The sequence below is a fragment of the Epinephelus lanceolatus genome, chromosome 24, assembly GCF_041903045.1.
Source record: "Epinephelus lanceolatus isolate andai-2023 chromosome 24, ASM4190304v1, whole genome shotgun sequence".
NCBI lineage: Eukaryota > Metazoa > Chordata > Actinopteri > Perciformes > Serranidae > Epinephelus > Epinephelus lanceolatus.
In genome coordinates, this window is record NC_135757.1 from 9,830,574 (window position 1) to 9,855,233 (window position 24,660).

The window sequence follows — 24,660 nt, forward strand, 5'->3', positions numbered from 1 at the left end:
CTCGTAGCAGCCACTGAAACTTTCCACAGCTATTGCATGGCAGCTCGCCACAGGCCGCACTTTGCCACTGCTGGATGTTTTCAGCGTAACTGCTAATTCCCTTTCTGCTCCGATCGCCAACACCTGTCAGCCCTGAGCGCGTCAACCGTCTCTTGCTCTCTCCTGAGCTTGAGCACATGCTTGCTACACCCACACATGCTACTCTAGAAACATATCCATCAAATACAGGTTTGAATCACGATGTTTGAAGTACAGACTCTCAGCACAGTTTTCTTTTCATTGCATGACTATTTTGGTACCAACATTTACCCATCAGTGTGGAAGATAGCCTTCTGAGATGTACTCACCAAATGGAAAATCTACTACATTTGGCATTTTGCGAGCGATAATTCGCACCCTGACTGTGCCTATTCATTTTATAAGAGCAATGGCCGATGGGGACACTGCAACCCAACTGTCGAGTGGTGTAACTTTATCACTCAGTCAGTCAGTGACAGCCTTTCACATTTATAGGGCTGGCCCCTGATTTGCTGCCGGCAAGCCAAAAAAGTTGTATCTATAGTCATCCAGACTGTGTCATCATTCTTCTCCCTTTCCCCTCTCAATTTTCGACTACCCTGCATACCAAAAATATCCATTTCAGAGGAAATAGTGCCGCTTCATTGAATGTTTATCACCCAGACTTCTTTATCTGCCGCTCTCCCCATCCCTCTCCCTCCATATCTCTCTTAATCTGTCTGTCTTGCTCCCCCTCCCCCTTGCCTCCTCTCTTAAAATCTGTTTTTGGGGCTTTCTCTCTCGTTTCTCTCTGATTAGATCAGTTTATTCGCTGATGTCACTTGACAGAGACAGATAGCTCGCAGACTCTACACCAGAATCTCCTCGACGAAACACGAAATGCTCTGAATACAACGCAGCTTTTCCTACTTCCCTCCCCTACTAATCCCAAATTGTGTCTCTGCTCGGCTGGTACCAGCTGTACGTCGTCCCCTCGCTGATTGAAGTCGGTGCTTTACTGCCTGCATGTGAACTCATTTAGAAGGCCAGGGGGTCAGTTTGAGGGGAAATGTGTTTGGCATTTTCCGAAAGGGCCCTTAGCTGTGACTACCAAGATGCTTTAAAAAAGGTCACAAACGAAATTTCTGTGCGGCTGCGGTGAGACACGACTGTACTTGGAAGCAAATATATGTAAGGACAGCTTTGCAGAATATCTCCCAGCCTCCCATGAGTCATGCAATATGAATGCATATCTAATGTACTGTCCAAGATAGCGATCAGTGGCTGGGGAGGTTTTAAGACACTATATTTTCAAGTCATAAAGATGCCTCTGGAAGATAATAAATACGTGGGCGTTCACATCAAAGGGTACTGACTTTGCATTGTTGGATAACATACAGTATGTGTCCAGTTGCATTTATTTACCCTGGGTTGACAAAGACCCATTTAAAAGATCACAGTGTTGTGGTCACGTGTCCATCTGCACATATGTGTGATGTAAATCCTGCAAATCCCAGACTCCCCACGGCGTCGGTGCCCTCTGCAAAGGTCTCGGCCGTAACCCTGTCGTGCTTTATCGCCGTAATGGTCTCACCCTGAGAGAGGAGACGGACTCTACTGCATTCCACTCATTCCTGGTTGTTAAAAATAAGACCTCTCTAAACCCAGTGGCGACCAGCTTTCCTAAATTCAGAGAGTTGTCATGGGAAGGCTGGAAATGAAAGACAAGAGGAGCTTTTTTTTCCCGACTACATTTCACTACAAATGTAGCAGCTAACATGAGGCAAATAATGAAAAACAAGTTTGAAGATGTTTTACTTTCCATAGCTGAGCTTTAATGGCACAGCCTCTTTCATCTTCTCTTTGCTTGAGTTTTTTGGTGCCATTATAAGTGACAAAACGAATCTCAGTAGAACCATGACGACGAATGCCAAATGGATGCATTAAATACACAGGATAGTTTCTTAAGAGCAAAGCAAAACCACAACCTTGAAGAGCAAGAATTGACACAAAACCCTCATCTCACATCTTTACAATTTCCCAGCGTAACAGTGTTTTATAACAGCAGTCCGAGAAAGTTTTCTGAAATGTTTCACATGTACCAACAGTAATGTACATTCAGCCTGTATGCTCTTTCTTTTATTTTGTCTAGCCTCCTTTCACTGAATGCGAGTCATCATCTCTTCTGGCTATATTTTTGCACAAAAATATCCATTGGGCCTGGAACATTAGGATTCTGAACTCAACACCCTCAGTCTCTGCTTGCACAATGTCATTTGGAGCACAATCGAAATATCACCAGGGGCAAGTTGGGAACATATAGTTCAAGGTGACAAACTTGACTTTGCAGTATCGAGGTAGAGGACGCTTGACAAAGCTTCAGCTGCTGCGTCTGCTCGGAGATTTGAATGAGTGAAGAGGCCTTGTATCTGTGTGCTTTCATTCTGAGGAGTGCTGTTGGATGACTTCCAAGAGGAAAAATATCCAAAGACCTGCTAATGCAAGGACTGTGCAGTATGTCTCAATTGAGGCATCAGTGGAATAACCGATTTTGAGCATCTATCTTCCACAAGTGTCTCCTTGCTGGTAAAACTTTGATTAAAAAACTAAATGACTTTTTAAAGATGGGACATAGAGCTGAGCACACTGCAACTTTGATTGAATGTTGTCCATTGAATATGTTTTCTATTAGATGCAGTGCTACCAGGTCCAACACACTTTTTACATGGAAACTCACCCCACCCCACCAGTTAATCATTTGTATGTCAGTTACTCCCCCTGTATTATGCTGAATTCATGAAGAAAACTTTTTTGTTTCGCATGGCTTCACAGTGAATCACAAAACCAAAACCAGAAAAACGTTTGATTAATTGAAGTCATTGGGGTCCAAGTTAAACAACAGCAAATCTATCACAAAACATCCATTTAAAAGCTCACACAAAATCAGGGAGTGCAGCAAAATGCCGCCTACCTACTTTTGTTTATACAGAATGTGCCTTTTTCGGGGCAATGGGGGGCGTGAGCAAGTAACAAAACATGTAGCTCAGCGTGTGACGTAAGCAGTGATATGGGAGAGCCGCGGCTTGTCAGGTGGCAATTCTCTCGTAAGTCGGCCCATTCTTCACCGTCCCCGTCATCTGACGGTTAATGGCCTCTTCGTTTGCGAGTGCAAGGAGAGCGTACTATGCTCATCTTTACAGTGTCTGTCAGGTTTGCGTTTCCCTCTTGCTACTAGCTGCTTGCTAATTCCTGCTATCAGCTGTGCGAGCCACTGGCGGTGTTTATCCACCGCCAGTGGCTCGCACGTGCGGCGTCATCAACAGCTGCTCCCACAAGTTATCAAACGCCCCTCCCGTGACGGAAGGCCGCCTCAGTCTGTTTAAACTAAAAGGGTTCCGCCAATATGACCTCGGATCAACTCGCAAATCCGCATCTGTGTGTATAAACGCTCGCAGCTTGCCGGCAAAACGGCCCAACATTTGCGGAAAATCTAGCAGTGTAAAAGGGGCTACAGCTTCAGTTTGTTTGTGTTATTGTGTGACTTTGGTGAATCCAACCTAACTCTTAATACAACAAAGTCACACAACAACACAAACTAAGGGCGCATTCACACCAAAACAGAAATCCATCCCCCTCCAAAACATTGGAGCGATACCAAATTTATGCAGTCTTGGGGTTTCTGTTTTTACTTTGGTGTTCAAACCTAATTGTTAATTAATTGTTAATTTGTGCTGTTGGCTTTGTTTTTTTCTACCCAAAATGCACTACGCTCTACGTCACTTGCTCTCTTTGGTTCGCTTGATAGTCCATTTGCATTTCCCACTGTAAGGGAACCGCACCAGGGTTCACTTGCAAGTGAACCGAGACCCCCAGTTTCCAAGCGGACCAGGGTTCGCTCGTTTGGTGTGCACCTGAGTTCAAATGAGCGTTCATACCACTCCAAACGAACCGAACTATCCATGGAAGCGGACCGGGGTTCGTTTAAAGCGGACCAAATGGTGCCAGTGTGAATGCGTTCTAACTGTTGGAGGCAGTGGTAGACCAGCAGCTCCTTGCTGTTTTTGTCACTGGAGTCTGGGTCTGAAGAGAGCGTAAATTGGTTTTACTTTCGGTTCAGTCCCCCTTTGGAAAGGGCTGAGCATATGACTGGATGACTGGACTTGGATTAAACTGCGCAGTTATGTTAGAGATTGTAAATGGACATTTTGAGCTCAATTTGCTGTTGTTAAATTCAAAACTAATTTGTTTACTGTGAAGGCATGTGAGAATGAATTCAACGTGACAGGGTGAGTTTCTGAGGAACAGTTTCTCCTCTGTCCTCCTCCCACATCTTTCTGACATCAGATTTAAACATTTTCTGTAACTCTCCAAGGATCCAACATCTACGCCCACCTCATGCAAGGATTGGCCAGTTGTGTGTAGGTGAGAAAGTCCCAATGATGGACAGCTTTTCACTCAAGTGTGGCCATTAACAGCAGGTATTATCTGTTTCCTATGTGGCTGGGTGACATGCCATATGAATACATGCGATTCATATACTTTTTCCACTCTGAAACTCTATATGAAATAGTGTCAATCTGTCTAGAAATGGCTAGTGCCACTTTGCTTGGACGACCTTCAGACATACTTTTCAATCGCACAGCTCAACTCATATTCACTGTAAGTGCTGTGCTATGAATTTAAAAAGAGCAAAAATATATATTTCTACACAGAGGTCAATGCACTAACTATGTATGTGCTGCCTACATTTTCCCTCTCGCTGTGGTGAGGGAACACTTCATGTCTTAGGGGACTAGTAGAGTGTTCGGAAAGTTAGTGGTCTTGCTCTTCCTGAGAACTGACCCGCCATGGAAACTCTTTCCTTGTCCTTTTCCAGAAGAACATTCTTTAGCAGCCGCCTCACCTTGACTGATCCCACTCCAGCCGCCAGTAACACACAGCCACAATCCCCACCGCAGCACACACATCCAAATACTGTACATGGACATACTGTCAGCACACACAATACCACACACAGAGTATGAACCAGAGGTGTAGCGTTAATGAAACGTCACATCCTGCGACTAGCCATCTTTAAGTTACAGTATGTGCCTCTATGATCATTGGAATAGGTGAATTTCTTAAACTTAAGGGAAGATTTTGGAGTTGAAACTCTTTACTGAATTCACTAAACAACTTCCATTTGAGCTCTTGGAGCCAAAGTACACAGCGAAAAACACATTTACAGGAATTCTAGAACACTTTATCTAATTGAAATGTCTGTCGGTGCTTGGCATTTCAGTGGTGCATTCAGCTTTGGACATGCTCTCTGGAACTTATCAGACCCAAACAGTTACATTTGATGCATAAAACTTAATTTTGGGCCAAAATGCCATTTCGGGCTCTTGGATCCTGCAGTCCAGGGTACAGAATGGAATGAAGCCCATTGCCCTGTGTGAATACAGAACCATGTCCTACACTTTCAACAACAGGACTCCCTCCCCGAGGGCAAAACGTTAGGGATTATTCGGGACCTAGCAACCAATGAGCAGCCACCTTTGAAAGCTTTCACATCACATGGACTGTAAAGTTCTGTACAATGGTTAGAGCTGGTGATTCTTTTTTGTTTTTTGGCTCCATGCTGCTTTTTTGTTATGCACAATTGGCAGGACTGAGAGCGCCGTCCACAGTGAATCAGACATGTCTGGAGGTTTAGTTTTCCAATGAGACATCTGATGAATGCTGGCGATTTCTGATCAAAGATTCGAGTTGTGGCGGGGCAGCGTGCCTTGCGTGGGAGGGTAAATGACTGACTTGCGTTTTAGAGATTAATTTAAGCTGCTTTTCTTTTGGGCCGCATAAAAAAAGGGGGGGTGGGGAGGGGGTGTTTTTATGAGTAGCAGCCAAAACAGCTGAAGTTTCAAGGTAGAGGGAGAGACAGCAGAGAGACATTAAAAATTACAGGAGATTGAATGGCTGCTGTGGACATGTCATGGATGCAAAGTGGAGACAGATGAAGGTTATTATACAGTAAATTGGAAAATAGTGGCCTTTATGTAGCTCAACTGCAGAGAGGCGTTCATTTGAAAGAAGTATATAAAGATATCTGTCATTGCAATATTTCTCTATTATAGACGTGGGCAATATACCAATTATCCTCAATGTATCATGGCTTGTTCCACGTGGGATGTGTAAAATGACTACATTGCAAACATCAAGCCTAAATTGTCCCGACATTTGTTTGAGCCACTGGCATGAGACTTGCTTTGGCGTTTCAGTGCCTTGCTCTCTCCCTCTTACAGATACACACACAAAAACAAAGACTTGCATACATGATACATCACACGCACTCCTCTGCTCATTCAGATCCTTTCCCCTAAGTGAGAATGTGTGTTTTTGAAGGCGTTTGTTTTCATGCAGGGCTCCAGACCACTACTATTTAGTCAGGTTTTGCAACCATAGAGCACCAGTGTGACTTACAAAGATTATTAATTTATGAAGTGAAGAGCTGTTAGTTTTTCCCAGAGTACAGTTAGTAAATCATGTTTAAAGGTGCTGCTGTAGTGTGAGCAGATGAGGCATGTTTTTGTATCAGCAGGGCTCCATACCACGACTATTTAGTCCCATTTTGCGACCATGGAGCACCAGAATGGATGGTGTGTTTCCAGGTCAAAATGAATAAATCTGCATGTTTAAAAGGTACCACAGTTACAGTTTAACTTTCTGTTAACTGCTAACATTTATCTGTTGGCAGGAAGCTTCAAGTTAACAAAAGCATCAACACTTGGGTCCTGAGATGAGCCAGGTGATTCAAAATATACGCACCAGTAGTTCCACTTTACTTAATTCAATACTACTAGCACTCTTTGCTTTTTTTTAGCTGTAATGTGACAGTAGCTATTTAACTTTATTGTAGCTGCAGTTCAGTTAGTAAATTTGTATTTTAGTTTAGAGATTTCACAACATCAAGATACATATTGGGTATTGCGCTGCAGCCTAAAAATATTGCAATAATATTTTCGAACGTATAGCCCAGCCCTACTATATCGCGATGTGACTAGATATCATCTTAGACTTTGGATATCGTATAATTGGAAGTATTTCTTGGTTTTAAAGGCTGCATCACAGTAAAGTGATGTAATGTCCTTAAATTGCCAGACTATTTGCCTTAACCCACTAAGTCACCATAAACACATCACTGATGAGCTGTCTAGTGTCTGAACGGCCCACAATCCCCAAATTTCTTCGCAGGTTTTTAACATGAAACATTTCCAAAAGAGATTTTTTTTTTTTCCAATTCATGTGCCATTTCACTGAAGTTGTTTCTGTGGTATCTGTTCAGATTTGAGATGAGAAATGATTCAAAGCATGCAATAGTCTGTGAGTTTACTGGTCGCTAAACCAGTGCTACAAATGCTGTCATTAATTTATCAGTTACGAGTCTGGGTCTGGACTAGATGGTGTCTGGGTCTGGACGTGGGTGATGGAAGGAGATGGCAGGTTAACAAGAGGGATGCAATTTGGACATTTTGCCATTAAGCATTGCAGTGCATGTCATCTCAAACCCATTAATACTTTTAAATCAAGTCTTTTGTTCACATGCTTTCCATTCAACTAAAATGCCCCACACTCAGCCTTGAAAGCGGATGTCATGGTCACAGTGTGAGTAATAAATACTGAGCAGAGCAATTACAAGCTGCAAACAGTGTGCGAGAGCGACGGCATGCAACTGCAGGAAATGTTTAATAAAAGGAGATCGCACCCAAATGGGAAATGCATGCTTAAATGTGTCACATGGGCTTCCATTGAAGTGAATGGGAAACACTAAGCAATCTGACTGTAGTTTAAAGGCCTGGTAGGACTTTGTTTGTGCTGGACACAACACACAAATGAGCTCCCAGTTGAGATCACAGTATGGTGTACTTACTCAAACAAAATGTAACTTGGCTTTGGTCTGCCTGCCTCTGTAAATGTCCACATTTATGTTGGCATGTATGCAAAAATATAACCAAGGACAAGCAGACGTGAACGCACACTTATTCAGGGAATGACACATATGACTGCAAACTCACACTTGCACACTTGCACACAGCCGGCCCAGACTCCACCCCCCAGTGGTTCAGTGATTGGCCTACTTAAAGGCAGGGCAGCCCACTGGCAGATTTGAATACAGGGAAACAGAGAGGGAGGGATGGACGGAGAAGAGGAGGAGGAGGAGGAGGAGGAGGGGAGATAGAGGGGGGCGGTGCACTAGTTTGCCCCTGCTCTCTCTCTCTCTTTTTCTCTCTCTCTCCCTCCCTCTCTGCCGGGTCAGGATGGAAAGGCTTACACAGGCAGGGGAGGAAACATGTCATGAGAGGTGATGACACAGCCACGGAGACATATCCACATCCCCACTGACTCCCAAGTTCGCTGCACGCCGCCGCTTCTGCTGCTGCTGCTGTTACTGCGTCCCACAGAGGAGAGAGAGAGCCAAAGATAGCCTCCGAGATCTCCCCCTACTTCTCTCTCTTCCTCTCTTTTTCACTTTGTTTGTGGATGATGGGATTTTAATCATGTGGAAGGTAAGAGGAGGAGGTGAAGTGGGGAGCCGGTTTTTGTTTTCTCGTGCTGACTGTGCAAGGGGCCTTTCTCAGTGGGAGTCTGTGTTTCTTTTAGTTTACTTAAGTCTGAGAGTCCCCGGGGGATTCCCGCATGCTTTCACCCTCCATCACGGCTCAGATTGTATTCCCAGTGGAAATGAGGAGTGGAAGCGTTGAGTGCCAGCGTTACTGGAATGATAATGATAGAGCAGTGGCTTCGCAACTCAGCCAGTGAGTGCTGTGGAGCCATCTGTGTCATGGTCCAGGGGAAACTTCTGCAGAAACAGTTGTTGAATTTAGATTTACAACAAGGTGTCTGCTTTTACCATGTGGTGTGTATTAGGAATGACTTCTTTATTCCTGGTTGCTTTAGTCTTTTGAGCTCTTCAGCTTCACAAAAACTTATATTTTGAGTTTTATTTGTCATGTTTAGCCCCAAAATGTGCTCTCAACTTTGTCAAATTCAGAGTTGCACCCAGAGCAGAGCCTGATGTGATGTTTTTCGTGCAGTGGTTGTGTCGTCGTGACATTTGGATCTGATTCTTAAAAGAGCTTTCACAGGTATTGACCGTGACACTTTTGAATACTGACCCAGAAAACACATTAAATTGTACGTGGTGTGTGTGTGTGTGTGTGTGTGTGTGTGTGTGGGGGGATGTGTGTGTGGGTGGGGTTAGGTCACATGTGAGTCTGTTTTGTGTGACCTAATTTCAAAGAGCCGCTGTGTTTTGGTGGTTGCTTGAAGCCCAAGATACATAAAGACAGGAGACAGTGCCTTGAGGGATGCTTAAAATGTGTGTGTACTTGAGTGCTGTGTGTGTGTGTGCATGTGAATATGAGTGGCTTTAAAAAAGGTCCCGAATGGTCTTTTTTGCACTTAAGAGGCAGGAAGTCTGACAGTGTTAATTTAACAGCTTGAGGGGAGAGGACCCATTTAGCTGCATGGCACCTTTATCCCAAATGTTTAAGTGTGTTTGTGAACGTAACACACCATTAGGGTTAAGCATCCACATGAGTGCATGTTATACACTCTGCATGGCATTCCTGTTTGCACAACTCTGTCGTTGTGTGTTTAACTGAGCCTCCCAGAGGTCAGATTATTCAATTTCACAGCATCTCCTGTGTGCTGAGGCGTGCTTGGTACGTACAGGATCTGTGCATGCGTGTGTGAGGGCGCATGCGTCTCGTGTGTGTGCGACAGCTGGCTGCCACGGGCTCAGCGCTGCTACTGATCCTTCTCACCTGCTATGGGTCACAGGGATCAAGGAAATCCAGGTTCAGCGTTTGATCTGCGAGACAATGGGGAACTCAAGGAAGGGAGGCTTCTGTAGTGGACTGTACTGCAGTTTATAGTGCTAGTTAAAGGACTGATGCGTGAAACTTTGACTGAAGCGAAGAATATGCATTAAAATTAGAAGCATATGGGACTTTAGGGGCAGTGTCCTTTGATTTTAGTGCTAAAAAACAACATTTTGGTACGAAAAGTGTATGAAAATAGTTAAATTTTTGATTTGTTGTTGGAAAAAAAGTTTAATTTATCCATAAACTTTAACTTTCAGTCCGTCCATATAGCTTCACAGTTTGCCACATGCCACATTTTGACAAACAGAGACGAGGAAGTACAAAGTGGCTCTGTCTGATGTTTAGTTTGTGGCTGTCACGATGCCGACCAATATAGCAACAATAGTATTGTTGCTGTTTCTTTTCCTGTTTCCGCCGACACGTTTCAGTGGCATTGTCAGCCGGGGCGGGCTTGAGCAAAGCATCCCAGCTCTCAGATCCGTCTGTTTTTTTCCCAACTTGAAGACTGACTGTGGGAACCGTGTAGACAAATAAAGTGACGGCGGTATTGTCATTCCTTTTCCTGTGTGGGGCACATCTGTCACGTTGTTTGACTTGGAAGGAGGGAAAGGTGCTTGAGTGTTGTTGCATCAATCGCAAGGAAAAAAAATGTATTGCTGGTTGCGTTAGCCACCTACACTGGTCCCTAAATATCCTGTTATCTCACCAGCGTGTAGCTTACATGATAAATTAGGGAGGTATAACTCATGAGACTCTTATATCTCCCTAATTGGTTAATTTGATCTTCAAAGTGTCTGCAGTCTCCCACTTCAGACGCTTGAGGGGCAAACTGCTAATTGCTATCTAAACATCCTTCAGAAAAGGACAAAGACAGATTGGAATACTTTTTTCACTCATCCTCCCCCTGTTTCCACTCCACTTCAGTTCATTTTATTCACCCCAGTGCGTTCTTTAATCACCAGCCCAATAAGATGAGTGCAATGTTGCCATGGAAACTTGTGACAATGAGAACAATCGGTTCAGTGAGACTTGGCAGCTTGTGTAGTCCTGTGGAGGGAATAAGTGGTCCCTCAAACTTTTTTTGCTGTTGTCAGAAGCCTCTACAGTCGGCTGCTGAACAGATTTTGAGTGTGGATTGTGCATAACTAAACATTTGGACAGTGCATATTTCATCATTTTAGCAATTTTACACAGCATGCTAATTTTAGAGATAAAGTTGGCAGTTTATGCTATACTTAATAATGCATGCTCCAACATAAAGGTCCCAACATCAACCCAATTTCAACTCATTTGTGCAAACCACAAATGTTTCATATGTTACATTTATACATTTCATATGCTACATTTGCACGTTTCATATGTTACATTTATACATTTCTTACATTACATTAGTATGTTTCAGTTGTTATATTTACACGTTTCATTTGTTACATTTATACATTTCATATGTCACATTTGTACTTTTCTTATGTTACATTAGTACATTTCAGTTGTAATATTTACACGTTTTATTTGTTACATTTTTACATTTCATATGCTACATTTACACGTTTCATTTGTTACATTTATACATTTCTTACATTACATCAGTACGTTTCAGTTGTTATATTTACATGTTTCATATGTTACATTTGTACTTTTCTTATGTTACATTAGTACGTTTTAGTTGTTATATTTACATGTTTCATTTGTTACATTTATACATTTCATATGTCACATTTGTACTTTTCTTATGTTACATTAGTACATTTCAGTTGTAATATTTACACGTTTCATTTGTTACATTTTTACATTTCATATGCTACATTTGCACGTTTCATTTGTTACATTTTTACATTTCATATGCTACATTTGCACGTTTCATTTGTTACATTTATACATTTCTTACATTACATCAGTACGTTTCAGTTGTTATATTTACACGTTTCATATGTTACATTTATACATTTCTTACATTACATTAGTACGTTTCAGTTGTTATATTTACACATTTCATTTGTTACATTTATACATTTCATTTCACATTTGTACTTTTCTTATGTTACATTAGTATATTTCAGTTGTAATATTTACACGTTTCATTTGTTACATTTTTACATTTCATATGCTACATTTACACGTTTCATTTGTTACATTTTTACATCTCATATGCTACATTTGCACGTTTCATTTGTTACATTTATACATTTCTTACATTACATCAGTACATTTCAGTTGTTATATTTACACGTTTCATTTGTTACATTTATACATTTCTTACATTACATTAGTACGTTTCAGTTGTTATATTTACACGTTTCATTTGTTACATTTATACATTTCATATGTCACATTTGTACTTTTCTTATGTTACATTAGTACGTTTCAGTTGTTATATTTACACGTTTCATTTGTTACATTTATACATTTCATTTCACATTTGTACTTTTCTTATGTTACATTAGTGCATTTCAGTTGTAATATTTACACGTTTCATATGTTACATTTATACATTTCATATGTCACATTTGTACTTTTCTTTTGTTACATTAGTACGTTTCAGTTGGTATATTTACACGTTTCATTTGTTACATTTATACATTTCATAGGTCACATTTGTACTTTTCTTATGTTACATTAATACGTTTCAGCGGTTATATTTACACGTTTCATATGTCACATTTGTACTTTTCTTATGTTACATTAGTACGTTTCAGCTGTTATATTTACACGTTTCATATGTTGCATTTGTACTTTTCTTATGTTACATTAGTACGTTTCAGCTGTTATATTTACACGTTTCATATGTTACATTTGTACTTTTCTTATGTTACATTAGTACGTTTCAGTTGGTATATTTACGTGTTTCATTTGTTACATTTATACATTTCATATGTCACATTTGTACTTTTCTTATGTTACATTAGTACGTTTCAGCTGTTATATTTACACGTTTCATATGTTACATTTGTACTTTTCTTATGTTACATTAGTACGTTTCAGCTGTTATATTTACACGTTTCATATGTCACATTTGTACTTTTCTTATGTTACATTAGTACGTTTCAGCTGTTATATTTACACGTTTCATATGTTACATTTGTGGTTTCATATATCATAAATGTGTTGAAAATTTACATTTATCTACATTTCAATTTTCAATTTTATGTTGTGACAATGCTGTGGAGCAGTGTACAACATGCAGAACAGCAAATAACTATTTGCTTTTTAAAGATACAGTGGTGTAATGGCGTTCTAAGCAGAAAATTAAATCAAGCTACCTCTGTTTGTGCTGTAATCAGAGCTTCTCAGTTTTGGTGGACGGCCTAGCGGCATGTGCATGTTGGTGCATGTGAATCCCTGTGTGTATCCCACTGGCTAATTAACTGCAGCCACTCTACTCTGTGCTCATACATCCATTGCCGTTGATTATGTCGTCTTAACCCACACCATCATCGTAGAAGCATAGCACCCATCTTCTAGTTTCCCCCATGATTAGCAATGCGCTTTCCACTTGTGATGGGATCACCCAAGATGCATTTCATTCCAGGCTCATAGATAATACCACATACAGCTCCTTGTGGCTAGCTTCAAGCACAAAAAGAACTGGTTTGGGTTAGAAAAGGTCATGCTTGGCTGAAAAGACCCAGTTTGGTCCTGATGTGTTGCTAATAAATACCTCGCCTAGGTGCCATGCCATCCACTACCATCTCCTCCCTCACATACTTGTAATCTGAACTAAGTCAGTTTAAAAATGTTGATGTACGAAATGTAGAAATGTAATCAATGGTTTGGAGAAAAGTACAATGCCAACATTTTGTGTGCTAAGACGTTGCATTAAGCATCCTATTTCAAACTATACCACAGTAGTCCTGCAATCCCAGACATTTCTTGGAGAACTCACTGCACTGCATATAAAACTGTCCTCAAGTGACCAAAGCAAAACTCACTCCCTTTGAAATCTTTGGTAACAACTTGACCTTTCACAGTTTTTCCTTTAAAAGCAAAGCAATCACAGATTCTCAGAGTGTGCCGCCCGATACACAACCTTTCGCAGGTGTCAGACGCAGCTCGATTTTAGTTATTTTCCTCTCCAGATCTCCAGATTGTGAGTTTGAAGATAGGTCGCGGCCATCTGATATGGACTGAGGGTTTTGGTTAATCTGCTGCAGGCCGGCAGATGTTAAAAAGTCAGATCACATCATTTTTGGAGTAACCACCACTCGAGGGGCCCCTCGAATTCAATATCATCAGGGTTGTTTTTTTTTTTTAGACATTCCTTCCCTTCGGATTCAATGTAAACACAGATCATGTCAGGTCTCACTTTGCTCTGAAAAGTCATCGTTCATACTCAAAAAATGCGACCATTCAAAAGCATGTGTAATTGTAAGCATATTCCAAAGCTGTCCATATGTTGGGTGTTGTGACATACAAGGTGCTCTATGAGGCTGGGTTACTGTCGGCATGCTCAGCTTAAACTGGGGTCACAACATGCAAAGAAACAGGGTCCTTGAGGAAATACAACTCCTTGACCTCTTATCAAGTCACCTCTTACTATTATTGAGATTTAAATTACTTATACTTATAAAATGAAAACTAAACTATACTGGAAACAAGTCAAAATATTCTTGCTGCAATGGCAGATTTTACTTGTTTCAAGAGCATGCAACTTTACGGATTTAAATTCCGCACAAAGACAGCTTGATAAGAGGGATATTCTCGCAGTGTTCACTCCAAATGAGAAAATCTGCCCCTGTCACATGACTCCCTTTGCAGCTGCACTGGATGAGCCACGCAGATGCAGCATGCTTATTATTTATCCCACTAGTGTTCTGTTCATACATGCATAAACTAGCTTACCTCAGTCTGCCAGCTCTCTGGGGCCGCTTTCATGCTGAAAACATTTCATTATCCAATCAAAGTTGCGATGATAATTTAGTACTTTCGGGAATAACCACTATTTAATCACTTTCATCTCCACCAGGGGACCCTAAGCACATATTTTGAGGCAACATTAAGGCATTATAGAATAATTGTGATCATGGAGGGAGGCATTAACTAAATTTGTAATGTTTTAAAAAGGAAATATAGCACACATGTGCTCAGCAGATAATACTCCATCATCACAGGCAGCGCTCTGTATCTAGTTTTCCACCCTGTAAATGTAAGATTAAATGAAGACATGCAAGTGAGTGATAGACCAAGTACTCAAGTGGGACTTGGCTTTAAAGAAGACGCAGAAAAAAGGAACATTAGTAACCTTGGAGCGCATCACACTGGGCTTTCAAGTAACTGACGCAATAACAGGCACTTTGAACTGTTGCAGTGCAGTGAGTTACACCACCATGGTGCTCCATTCAAGCTACAACAAGCACCAGTTCTCCTCACTATGTCTCTCATGGGTGCGAAGATTAGGCGTGACACAGTAATTGTGTTATTGACTTATCGTACGATATATAGACATGACCTCAATCAATTTGCTGACCTCAGTATTGCCCATTGTGTTTACATGCATGTTTGTTTGCATGAAAAGGTCACCAACATGTTAGCCAACATCATGCCGATGACACAGTGAAGCATACCGGTAGCCTGCAGCTGCACTTTTGGAGTGGAAGAGGCACAGTCCTCTGATTGTCGTTAACTTGCCAGCCCATGGCAATGAGCTAAAAAGTCTGTCATTTGTGGTGATACCCTCCAACATTCATCCTCTACTCCATAAATCAACCAGCAAACTGCCCAGCTCTCAGGCCGTTCATCCCCTGGAGCCGACTGCAGCACACTTGCTAGATAAGAGGGTACCCGCAGCGTTCCGTAGCTTTGCTAAACTTGCCTACGACGCAGAGGGCTTTTCCCTCCAAAAAATTGTAACCATGCGTTGAGGCAACACAGACCCAATGCACACCGCAAGAGCTATGATTGGTCCTTCAAACTACATCATTTCCGGCATTTCGCAGGGTTTCACTTCCTGCTGCAGCGTCACATATTCGCCCGTAGTCTGCCTCGAGCCATTCAACGGACGTACACACCATCGGCGCAGTCGCCTCTCTCTTTGTCGTTGTCGTAACATTTGTAATAAGAGCATTTGTCGTTCAGTGTCGATCATCTCGAGCTCCAGCAACAGTCTTTCCCTCTCGGTCGCCATCTTCACTGTGACTAGAGCAAAGCCGGAAGATAAACAAACAATGAACGAGCAGCGACCATAGACGTCACAGAGTCTAGGTAGGTATATAATAGAACGCCGCACCCCCAAGTGCTTTGGCGGGGAATTGCATAATGACACAGACCAACAGGACGCAGAACTACACACATAGCAACTGTGTGCATGTTGCGTCGAGTGTACGCAGAAGCATAAAGAAACTTTTAGTTGCAAGAGGTATCACTTGGTTTTGTTTTTATTGGCCACAATTTGTATTAAGTCTCAAACTGATAAATTCTGGACAATTCCAATAAAATGTACCATAATTCTATGGGAAATTTTGGGCGTCGAAAAATTTTCTGAATTCTATTGAATTTGTATGCAACAATTTGTGCATTTTTTGCATCACTTTTTGGTGAAAATATCTTTAATTTAATCACAATAAGTCAATAAGTCATATACTTTCTTGTATATATTAACAGGTGTGACCTTTTTAAAAATGTATTTTTAATATATTCCAATCACAATGTTTGAATATTCTTTAGTATTAAAAATTCATCGCACTTTGAAAGGGTGTACTTTTATTAATATGCTATTGTCTTACCATTATATCAGTGGCTTAACGTGGTTTCAAAATGACAATAATATCATTTATTGCAATGATTTCTGGGACAATATACCATCCAACAAAAGTAGTTATACAGTCAGGCCAAGCGAATGTGTCCTTGACACCAGGATTGTTTTTGCCCATTATAATCTCTGCCCCCAAACATAACATCTCATTTTACATGCAGCACTGTACTCAATCTGGGTCACATAAGCAAGAATCCAGACAGTCCCTGCCACACACATACACACACACACACACCCACACACACAAATTGTCAACCTTTATCATAATCACTAATAGCCTTGGCATCCTGGACTACGACTGGCCAATCCTGTTAGGTGTGACTGACCGCTTCGCAACATGAAAGCCCGTGATTGGTCACAGCTAGTGTGGTAGGAAGCGGATTAGGGATCAACATGGCAGGGTGTCTGGAATCAGACAAAGACGTTATGTGTGTGTGTGTGTGTGTGTGTGTGTGTGTGTGTGTGAGTGGCAACGGTTAGTGTTGCTAACAAACCACAGAACGCAGCTATTACTATACAGGGGAGAGGAAGAGGAGACGGAGGGATGTGATAGATGAGAGAGATTCTGAAATCTAATTCTCCTTTGAATTTGACATCCAAAAGCTCTGAGCTTTTTATCGCTCGTCTCAAAGTGGAGTTTGGACTTCTTTAACTCGAGCTCTGGGCCTGTTCATCACCATAGTATGCTCTTACTTCCTCTATCCTAATTGGACTCTCAGCACCTGCACCTGCACACCAGTGTGCTGCGGACTATATTAGAATGATTTCTGCCAGCGCTTGTGCTGTAAGATTTATCACTCATTTCCTACAATCAGTGCCCAAGACAAATATTTTGCGAGGAAACGCTGTAGAATAATATTTTGACTTTGCTCCACATGTTGGGGGAGCGTATCAGCACTCTTTCCGCATGGCTGCATCTGCACAACGCATGGTGGAAGGTATAAAAATCAATGGGAAATTCGGGTCGACCTTGGCACAGAAATCATGACCCTGAAAAGACAACGTGTACTCGACGACTCCGCGGGGTCGAGGGTTAATCTCTCACTGTGCGCTATCCGCTGCTGCTATGAAAGCAGATTATGTGTTTTTTTTTTTTTTTTTGGAATCGCAAATCCCATAAGCGGTTGAGGGATCTTTAAAATTCTTCGACAGATCAGAGGTAAACAAGGTGTCGAAAGGTTTAGACGCTGTTAAATATGGAGAGGGAGAGGGTTTTAAAAAAGGAAAAAAACACAAGGTTGTGTTTTATAATTCACAAAAAGGGTCAATAATTTATGCAGCCTTTTCACAAAAATGTGAATAATTGAGCGCTGGGACTTTCTGCGTGTCCCGACTGTGAGAGTAGGTAGTGTTTCTGAACCTGATGTTCAAGATGAGGAAATATTTGCAGTTTGCTGTGGTGAAAAAATATCCAAATTTTATTTTCAAAGTCAAATGTCCTTCAGTTTTTAGTGTGTTGTGAACATATTTCAGCCCAAGCTCACCATATGGGTTTTCTTGCTCTGACAATGTGGCATTACAGAGGCTGACAGGCAGATATTATCATGTTTATGCTCAGCTTCAGATGGTTTGCCCTCTTTCGCTTGCTTCCAACATTTCACTGTGTTTGCTATTTTCTGCCTCCTGTGAGTTAAGAGAGAACTGGAACAGCACAATCATACAGTGACAGACACACACGCACACTAGTGTATGCTGATTGTGTGAGCCAGGTCAATGGGGATGACCTACTTCTCGGTTCTGCTCTGTGGACTGCCACAGCCGCTCACGTCAACTCACCAAATGGACCCCTTCCGCCCACCCGGACACATTTTTTTGGAGGAGTCGAATCACTTTTGGCTGCTTCCTATAATTACTTTTTTTTTGGAGTAATTTCGTGTCACATCATTTAGCGATCTGGAAATGGAATCACTCCCCACTGCCATGGTGGAGTTTAACTTCTTCAGCTCAATTTGTCAAGCGATGGTGTGGCTGAAATATTCATTTTGCTTAAAAGCTGAAGTGAAATAAAATTCCCCTGCAGCAGAGTTTAAAGAGGAAAAAATTTCATAAAGTCAGAGGCTTTTATTAATATAACATTGAGAGAAGAAACTGTGGGAGACCCACAGTTATTAACAGTTATTAACAGTACATCAGCATTACGAGTGGCTCCATGGAGGACCACAGGAACTGCTCACATTCCTTTCCCGTCTCAAAAACACAGCCTCTGTTTTTGTCTGCATCGTGCCCTTGTCGAATCAGTTTTTAGAAAATGGATAGAAAAAGCTCCTATGAAAATTTTAACAGCTTAAACTGTGAGTGGAAGGGAAAGCCGCAACCTCCTTGGACCCAAAGTCAATGAAAGATTTAGAAGTACAGCACAGACTAATGGGAGAGACTGCCCAAATATAAACAGGAAGAGAAATCAAACGTTAAAGGAGGTTTAATTTCTACAGTGCGTCGTTAGTGGTTCTCACAGTCGTCTCTGTCTGTGCCAGAGAAAGGTATGAAATCACAAATTATCTTTCTGCTACAGCGGGAAAAAAATGCCCTGGCTTGTTTTTGTTCCTTTAAACCAATCGCAGTCATCTTGGGTGGCAGTAATCTGAGAATGCAGTGACGGTGCTCTGGCAAAATGGTGTCAAGGATGAAACATTTGCACATGGAAAGGGCCGGCTATACTTTGGTTCTGGAGGAGCTTAATGAACTTGCTAGCTGTTAGGCAGCTCTAGCAAAACATTATTACGATATAAGTTGTTTGCTCTGAGGTTGTTGTTGTTTCCAGTAGTGAAGGGGATTTGTAAAAGGTAATTCGCAGTTAGCGGAAGGAAGGGAAAATGCCAGTGTAACTCAGCAGCCTGATGGCAAGCTTAAAGGAGAAGTCCGGTATTTTGCACTTTGAGCCCCATTTCTGGGTTGTTTACGATGAAATAGAGTCGCTAAGACCAAAATTGTGACGATTGCTCGTTTTCGGAGAATTTGGCTTTCCCCTGGCTGTCTTAACACTGCTGCCTATGGCCATGTGTGAACCTGTCCTAAAATCACCCTAAACGTTCGTTTTCAAAGCCATGAAACTCACCGAGTGGTCAGTGGTGTTCCTTGATGTTCTGACATAAAAATCGTAGCAAACTGTGTTCTCCATCAGTGTTTTCGCTATTCATCTGATTGTGGAACTATTTTTTCAGCTGCCTCACACCCGTGTATAGATTTCGCTTCATCGTTGGTTTGACCCTGAAGCGTTATCCACTCCAGTCCACTTGATGGAGATAATGCTCCTTTATGTGGGTGTTGCAACCAGCAGGAAACCATTGCAATGTAATGGGACACAGAGAAGAAGCAGAAGAAGGTTGGCGTTGTGTTCAAAGGCATCGTACTACGAAGGTTGTTTACAAGCGAGTAATCCATTGTGCAGTTGTTCAAACTTATTACAAAACTTTTTCGTTCATTCTTGTTCTTCCTCCGGGAGCGCACACAGCACTGTCGAGCTGGCACTTTCGCAGAGCTAAATGACTACAATGACTACAACCATGTCGTAAACAACCCCCTTTTTGTTTCTGGCGGCGGATTACTACTAACGGACAATGAGGCTTCCGATAGAAAGTCAATGGATTAGACAAAATGTCAAATAAATCATCACGGAAACCACAGTTTGCTACGATTTTTATGTTAGAACATCAACGAACACCACTGACCACTCGGTGAGTTTCATGGCTTTGAAAACGAACATTTAGGGTGGTTCACACATGGCCATAGGCAGCAGTGTTAAACCTAGACTCACAAGTCAGTCTTTAGACGCTTTGCTTAACTAAAGACTGATGACTTTCTCCCTGATTTTGTGTTTAGATGGGCGGATACAATTTCAGAGTTTAAAAAAACTCCCTATGTTGCAGAACCAATAGTAAATCCGCAGGGCGGTCCTTTGGTGGCTCGCTGAACTCTTGTGCTCGTAAACATAGTCCGATTAGAAACACGTGTAGCGGTACAAAATAGCTTTTGTCCTGCGTTAAAAGTTTTAAACAAAGTCGCTGTAAGTCCTTCATTTCCACAATCTTGTGGACTGAGCACACGTTTCACAAAACGGAGTTAAATCTCTCGGCATCCATTTTCAAGCTCCTTGCGGACGAGAAAAGGGGGAGCGCACATTTCCGGGAGGGCGTGTCCTTTTCAAAAATGCAAGAGGCGTTGCTTTGATGCCGGCTGTTTTCGCCGGTGTATTAAACAGACTTTAGAAAGGAGTGTCCCCAGACAATCAGAAGGCGGAGATCTCTGATTGTCTGGTGGCGAGACTATGTTAAGCCAGGCAGGGGAAAGACAAATTCTCCGAAAATGAGCAATCGTCACTATTTTGGTCTTAGCCACTCTATTTCATCATAAACAGCCAAGAAAAGGGGCTCAAATTGCAAAATACCGGACTTCCCCTTTAAAGGCACTGTCTACATCGGGTGTGTCAGACTTAGTGCACACCAATATTCCACCATTATTCTGAACATGACAGTATTCCAAATTTAATATGGCTTATGTAAACAGCAAAGTCAAGCTGGTTATTCCAAATTAGGCATCGTTCTAAATGTAGCATTATATGATTTAGACACGTGGGATATGCTGGTATTACTCTGGTCTTTGGACGGGTATACAGTGTATTCAGAATGTCTCAGTTAGCCAAAAGTTTGCAAGCCTGGGGTAAAGGTGCATGCTCAAAAGAAAAGCCCACATTTCTGGTCTTTAGGAGAAATACTCCCACTTATGAAAGACTTGGCAATTAAACAGGTTTTTGGATATGCACAAACACCGCAAAGTTTTCAAAAAGGTGGCTGAATGAAAGATAAAGGCAAGCTTTGTTCACAAGATCAAACAACTCCGGAGCCAGCAGAAAACTTTTGATGTGATAAATGACATGTTCGGGCACTTAAATCTGAGTATGCACAGCTGTATGTTAATGGAAATGTTCATTTTCATTAGACGTGTAAACAGCTTGGTAGGAATAATGTATGTTTTGGACTAAGAGCAAACACCAGAATATTTTGTGCATGTCAACGTAGTCATAGTTGTGCTTATTTATTCTCCAGGGAGCCAGTGGACGTCCTTTAAAGTTTCACGTCCTGCTGCATCAGGTTATGCGCTGACATTTATGGATCAGAGACCATACACAGGGTTTGGTTTCAAAATAAAAGCACCATACATTCGGGAGTAGCATCAGGGCAATGACATTTGTACCTCTCAAAATAGAAATGTAGTATTTTGGACTTGGGTTACGAGGTCTTGTAACAGGAGCAAAGCAGAGCAATGAAAACTGCCGGGAATAGCAAGAGGAGACGAAGACGATACAGGAATCTGACTCTTTTTGAAAGGAGGAGCATCTCGACACAGATCCTCTAACGCACACCTAAGCATATCATAACTGTCAGGTATTATTTTGCTATCTGTGCGGAGGCAGGGAACAGGGTTCAGAGGTTCACTGATTTTTACTGTCAAGTGAACTAACTATCAAACGTAGTGACAGGCAAAAAAATATGTTGAATATTACTCGTGGTTTCTGTGATTGCATTGTGCTGCTCTAGTTTCCTGTTTAATGGCATACTTGTACAGTTTACAGCACTGTCCACCATACTGCACCAAACATTCTTACAGTTTCCTTTGAAGCATTTAGTTTCACTTCTTATAAACGGACCAAAATAGGCTAAAGATAATTAGCCACGGCTTTTTTTACTGTTCCCTGCTGACTCCTGTAAAAGCTGTCTTGAATATGCACTTGATGGCTGCACATGTGATATTGTGCTCAAAGACTGAGGCTAAAGCAAGTATGCACGCTTCAGACAAAAAGTCATCCTCGCCAGCTGGTGATCCGAAACATGGAAGTATGATCTGGATGAATGTGAGATGGGGCTGCATAGCTTACATGCTTTCAATCAGTAGGCTTGCTCTTTTACATTTACACATGCTTTTGGCATAAGGGCTGACCAATGTATTCGCAAATTCAACCCCATCTTGGGTAGTCTCTATATACAGACTCTACATTCAGTGAATGTAGAGTCTGTAGGCAAACCCCGGAGATCTTGCCTCCGGAAGAAGAGCGGAAGAGCCCTGGTTTCCGGTTGTAGGCTGTTTGTAGTCCGCGTGATATTGACCAATCACGTTTGAGCCGGCTGCAGTTGTTGCCAGGTTAAACGCTTCATGCGGTGAACTAACGAGGCAGAACATAATTGGCGTCACTGCAAACTCTGAATCCATCGCAATGGTTCAGCATATTAACTCATATATAAACGGAAGTCGGAAACGGAAATTCGCCTCCTCCGCCCAAATCAAACCGGAATGCCAAAAAATCAGGGGTCTGCCCCCAGAGGCTGTATCGCCGTCTGCCGGAAGTCAGACGGCAAATACAGCCGATGGGTTCCGAGAATGCATCTTGGGTAACGTTGTCTCTTACTGGAGTTTAAACTTCCTCAGATCATGTTAAGAGCAGACAAGAGCTGCTAGCATTAGCCTAAACTTAATGCATCCAAAACTAGCTTCCATACAGTGGGTGCACACAACGCTTGGGTGATATGAAGATTATCATTCAACACAATATTGATTAGCCATAATAATAGTCGTCAAGTGGCCACGATAACAGAAGAACATTCAGTGAAGCAACATCTGTTATGCATTTCGTGCTACAATCAGTCTCTTCCACTTTTCCTCTTGCTTTTTCTATGCTTTATCGCAATGTTGCAAGACAAATGCAAATGGGGCTATTTAGCGATTGTTTTGATTTCAAAACAAACAAAAAAAAGAGCCGAAAAACGTGAATGAAGCAAATTGTTAGCTTTGCCATAAAACAAGTCGGGACTACAGCTAGAACCCGGCAAATCTTCGCTCCTCTCTTAAAACTCACCACCTAACAGAGTATGCAAGTCTGCCACCAACTCCACCCACAAAGAGCGGCCAGACCAAAACTCCGACTACAGTGAGCAGTCAACGTCAATCATGAAGGCTTTTACAAAGACAACAAATATAAACATGACAGTGAACGATAACGAGACTGTACAAGGGCAATTAAACATGTTAAAAAATAAAAATAACCCCACCAGATTTTTACGGATCTGATGTATTGATCTCAGCATACCCTTGTCCAATATAGCCAAGTAGCCAAGACGCTTCTGGGTATTACAACATATGAACCTCACGTCCATAGATATGCTCTATGGACAGTCATTTATGTCATCAATAGGAGAATTTCAATATCACACAACACTAGTACATAGAGTAGACATGCCAGCTGTGACCTATAACACATCCCATGAGTGAACTAACTAATAAACCCTTTGAAACCTGAACACATTGGCTTGATTTCTTTTGGAAACATACGAAGAAGGGAATGAGCAACAAAAGAAGAAATTACCCCCCAAAAAATAGCAAGAAATTAGTAAAAAGAGAAAATTAAAAACAAGAACATTTATTTAAAAAAAGAAACAAACAAGGAAATGACCTGGAGTGCTTAAAAATTCTGTAACATAATTTTAAAATGTCATAATTAATAATTATAAATATAATTTTCCCTATTTTTCTAAAATAATTTTCTAAATCAATTTTTTTAAATTTCTTCTTCTTCTTCTTCTTCTTCTTATTATTATTTATTTGTAATTTATTTTTTGCAGTTTATGGGATATGTCTAACCAAGCGCTCATTGCCTTTTTTTCCATGTTTAAAAATAAAAAATAAAACTCGCACTATTTCGTATCAAACGGTTTAAATACTTTTTAAAAATTAAATTTAAATAAATTAAATAAATTAATAAATTAAATACGAAAAGGGCCTGAAAGCAGCACAAGAAAGGTGATGTCACTCCAGGTTTCAAGGAGTTAAGCCTTGGAAGTAATGCTTGGTTACCACTGTAAAAATAAATAATAACCTATTAGTTTTAACTTAAGGTTTAGTGTGCGGGCTGACTGAGAAGGCACATTAAATAACAAAATTCCCTCAACTTGTCTCCTCAAATTCAGTCAACTTAAAATCACAAGGCAGCCTGGACACTAACTTTAAGTTCAAACAAACAGTTTCTTTTTACAGTTTAGTTAAACCAACCGAGGCCAGGGTCTG

General features: G+C 41.3%; 1 protein-coding gene across 2 annotated transcripts in view; it reads left to right on the top strand.

Annotated features, from left to right (window-relative positions):
- Positions 1-24,660, top strand: part of LOC117250077 (E3 ubiquitin-protein ligase Midline-1-like) — an 87,557-nt gene that overhangs the window by 22,115 nt on the left and 40,782 nt on the right. Inside the window, exon 1 of one of the 2 annotated variants that reach the window (XM_033616061.2) lies at positions 8,141-8,540. The exons of the other annotated variant lie outside the window; for it this stretch is intronic. The gene's annotated coding sequence lies outside the window, so the exon portion shown is untranslated. Of the gene's footprint in view, positions 1-8,140; positions 8,541-24,660 lie in introns of those variants that run through there. 2 annotated transcript variants of the gene reach the window in all.